Here is a 4908-nt window from a genome sequence, read left to right on the forward strand (position 1 = left end):
TGATTTCTTTCCTAGGGTTTCTATCTCCAGAGTTGTCTCCCTTTGGGTTTTCTTTATTGTTTCTACCTCCTATTTCAGATCCTTAATGGTTTTGTTCAATTCCATCCCCTGTTTGGTTGTGTTTTCCTGTAATTCTTTAAGGAATTTTTGTGTTTCTTCTAGCTGTTTAGNAGTGTTTTCCTGTAATTCTTTAAGGGATTTTTGTTTGTTTGTTTGTTTCTTCTACCTGTTTAGTTGTGTTTACCTGTAGATCTTTAAGAAATTCTACCTGTTTAGCAGTGTCTCGTAATTCCTTGAGGAATTTTTGTGCTTCCTCTTTTAGGACTTCTACTTGTTTAGCATTGTTCTCCTGCATTTCTTTGAGTGAGTTATTAATGTCCTTCTTCAAATCTTCTACCACCATCATGAGATATAATTTTAAATCCACATCTTGCTTTTCAGGTGTGTTGGGGTATCCAGGAATCGCTGTGGAGGGCGTACTGTGTTCTGATGATGCTCAGTGTTCTTGGTTTCTGTTAAAGGATTCTTTTAATTTTTTCTTTTTTATATTTTTTGAGACAGGGTTTCTCTGGGTATCCCTGGCTGTCCTGGAACTCACTCTGTAGACAAGGCTTGCCTTGAACTCAGAAATCTGCCTGCCTCTGCCTCCCAAGTGCTGGGATTAAAGGCATGTGCCACCACTTCCCCGGCTGTTAGTAAGATTCTTACGTTTGCCTTTCACCATCTGGAAATCTCTGGTGTTAATTTTCAAGCTGTCTCTGGCTGGAGTTTGATCCTCCTGTGAATCTGTTAGCCTCTGTCAGCACTCCTGGGAATCCAACTCTTCCCTGCCTCCCCTTGGTCAGAACATTCTCTGCAGGCAAGCTCTCCTCTTGCAAGGTGGGTGTCCAGAAGTCTGGAGCTCTGATTCATCTTCTGAGTCCTGAGGTCAGAGCCCTCCCTGTATGCCAGCTCTCCTCCAGTGATCCGGAGGACCTGTAGTGTGGTCCTCAGGAGTGCTCAGCTGCCTTAGCTGGGGTTCAGTAGAGAGATGGAGGGGGTGGCCCTGACTGGACCGGAACCCAACCTCTGGCCGGGCGGTGTTCCTTTGTCCCTGTTCCTACTGGCACAAGCCCCTCCTGGATCCCTTGGAGTTTATTGTGTTCCACTCACCTGTGATCCCGAGGGCCTGCGGTGTGGAGAGACTTCCAGAGCACTCTGCTGCCTCCGCTGGGGTTACAAAGAGAGATCGTCATGTACTTTTTAATGAGAAGTCCCTGCCATTAAAGACTAGGCTCACAACCGAAAATATAAGTGAAGTCCTGCATTTCTTTTGCAAACATGATCATCAGTTCTGGGTCTTACATACATACTCCCATAGGAAGACTTCTTGCTTATCATGTAGTCACATAGGAGGAAGTTCTGGATCTCATGCACATGCATGGGAGGCAGTCCTGAATATGAGGCACACACGTGGATTAAGTTCCTGCTTACCATGTGCCTGCATGGGTAAAAGTCCTGGATATCATGCACCCTCATGGAAAGCAGTCCTGAATATCATCATATACTCACATGGGGAGAAGACCTGGATATTATGTGCGTGCAAAGCAAGTATACTGATTACCCTGTACTCACATTAGGAGAAGTCCAGGATATCATGCTCCCATTTGGGAATCAACATCACATATCTATGCCCACATAGAAAGAACTACTGGATATCATGTACAAACACAGGAAGAAACCATGAGTGTCATGTAGCAGCATAGGAAGCAATCTGAATATAAGGTACCTGCATGAACACAGAGGATGAAATTCTAGATATATCGTACCTTCATGGATCAATGTCCAGGGATATTTTATACAAACATGGGAAGAAATTCTCCATATTTGTATGGCCATCTTCAGGGAAGCAGTCCTGGATGTTATGTTCCCATCTGAGAGGACATCCCAGGTATGTTGTATGCCAATGGGAAGAAGTATTGTATATCACGAACCTACCTGGGAATCTGTCTTAGATATATGTTCGTGGGAAATGGTCTGAATACTTTGTACCCACACGAGACAAAGATATCTGTATACTGTACTCATATTGTATGAAGTCCCACATATCATGTATCTGCATTGGAAGGAGTACTGGATATCACACACCCACATGGGAAGAAGACATGCAGATCATATACCAGCATAGGAAGCAAATTTACATATTATATACATGCATGGGAAGAAGTCCTGAATATCTTTTGAAAACATTTTTGTTTGCTTTACATCCAGATCACAGCTCCCTCCCTCCTCTCTTCCCAGTCCCACTCTTACAAACCCCTACTCACTGCCTCCTCCTCTTCTTCTCAAAGAAGGGGAAGCTCCCCTTGGGTACCACCTAAGGAGGCACTCCCCCTGGAACCTAGTCCCAGCAAGACTGAGGCCCATCCAGGAAGTTCAGGTATGGGGAAGGGGATCCAATGACAGGGGACAGAGACCACGACAGACCTTACTCCACTTGTTAGGGGACCCACATGAAGACCAAGCTGCACGTCTGCTACACATGAGTAGGCTATCTTGTAATAGCATGGGAAGCTACCCTGTCTATGTGGTATCTGCATGAGACAAAGTTTGGGAATTTTTTTTAACCTTAAAAGGCTAAAATCCTGGATAACATATATGCACATGTGAAGAAGTCTTTTATTTCATGTTCCTGCGTGGGTAGCATTGCTTCACCTGCATGAGCCCAGGTCCTGGATATCATGTATCACATTGGAAAATGTAATGTCCTGGATGCCATTAAGTCACATTTGAGGCAATATTGGGTATCATGGAACCCCATGGGAATCAGTCCTGAATATCATGCACATGGATTATATGTAGCCCTGGATATCACGTAACTACATTGTTAGAAGTCCTGTATATAATGTACCCTCATGGAAAGAAGTCCTGGATATGTAGTACTACAGTGGATGAAGTTCTGGATAACATGTACATGTGTGGAAAGAAATTCTGTATATGATATACCAGAAGGGAACAATCCCTGGATATCCTGGACCTATATGGGAATCAGTCCGTGATATTGTTACCCACATGGGAAGAAGTCATAGAAATAATGAACCAGCAGGATATTCAGTCCTGCTTATGAGGTGGCCACATGGGAAGAAGTTCTGGATGTCATATTTCTTCAAGGGGGCAGTCATGTATATTATGTAACTGCTTAGGAAGAAGACTTTAATATATATCAGTATAAGAAGCAGCATAGGATATCATTTACAAGCAGGGGATGAAGTACTAGAAGTATTTAATATCATGTACCTGCGTTGGTAGTAGTCCTGAATATGAGGAACCCACATGGCACAAAGGTCTGGATGTCATACATCAGTATTGAAGGCAGCCCTGGATATTGTGTGCCCTCGTGGGAAGCAGTTCTATATAGAAGGCTGTCCTGGATATTATGTGCCCACATGGGAAGTAATTCTTGATATCTTGATTCTTAAAGGAAGAAGGTTCCAGGTTTGTATACAAGCACTGAAAGCAATGTTAGATATCATGCTCCTACATGGGAAACGATCCTTGATATTTGGTGCTCCCATGAGACAGTCTCAGATATTTTGTACCCACAAGGGAAGAATTACTGGATTATAGTGGTGGTGGGGGATTGTTCGAATGGTTTGACCTCTATTTATTGACATTGAAGGTCCTTGCCCCCAATTGGTTTTTGATCTATCAATAAAGATGCCAGTGGCTAATGGCTGGATGGAAAGGAAGAGGCAGGACTTCCAGGTTCCTAAAGGTTAGGGAGAGGAAGAGAATAAGAATCTGGGGAAACACGGGAGACGGGGATGCAGTAGCGAAGGAGATAAAGCCAATCAGCCATGTAAGTTTTTAGGTAAGTGCCTTTGCTAACTAATGACAGGGCACTCCTAAATCTTCCCCTGCTATCTCGGGCCCGGTCAGAAATTTAGGAGTGTCCTGTTATCGAGATAGCAAAGGCATTTTGAGAGTAACTTGTGTGTGTGTGTGTTTTCTATTCCAGGATCTAAGACAACTCCTGGGCAGGTGCTCGGGTGTGGCTGCTAGGAACTTAAAGCATTGTAAACAAAACTGCACACTACAGATTACATGTACCCCCAGGGGAAAGAAGTGTTGGATATTGTATGTGCAATGGGAAAGGACTGGATATCATGAATCAACAGGCAAGGCGGTCTGTTTGGGGGTACCCACACAGGAAGAAATCCTGGCTATCTTATTCCTGTAAGGGAAGAAAGCTAGGACATCAGGCATCCCCAAGGTAAGAAGCTCCAGATGCCCTGTATCAGGGGTGGAATCCCATTAGATTTCATTACCTGGAGGAGAAGCAGCACTGCTTCTTAAGTACATGCATGGGACAACTGACTGAATATCTTGTACCCACATGGAAAGGTGTCCAGTATATCATACACATATGTGAAGCTCTCCTGCATATAAAGTAACCACATGGGAAGATGTTCTTGATATCATGAATCTACATGTGAAGAAGTCCTGTATATCACATACCCACATGGAAAGAAGTCCTGGTTTTAGTGTATCTGTTTGGGAAGCAGTCCTGTATATAATGTATCCACATGTTAAGCTATTTATCACACCATGTACCTGCTTGGGAAGAAGTACTGGAGATCATGTGCATATGAAGAAGTCCTGCATTTTATGTACCAGCATGGGCCACAGTTCTGGACATCATGTGCCCATGTAGAAAGCAATTTAGAGTATCTGGTAGTCCATCTCATGCTGGTAACATACATTCAAGGTTGCCTCCCATACAGGTACAAAACATCCAGAACTACTTCCCATGTGAGTACAAAATATCCATGGATGCTTCCCATGTGGGTAGATAACATTAAGGGCTGCTTCCAGTGATCATACATAATATACAGAACTTCATACAGTGAGGGTACATAATATCTAGAA

The sequence above is a fragment of the Mus pahari genome, chromosome 7, assembly GCF_900095145.1.
Source record: "Mus pahari chromosome 7, PAHARI_EIJ_v1.1, whole genome shotgun sequence".
Taxonomy (NCBI): domain Eukaryota; kingdom Metazoa; phylum Chordata; class Mammalia; order Rodentia; family Muridae; genus Mus; species Mus pahari.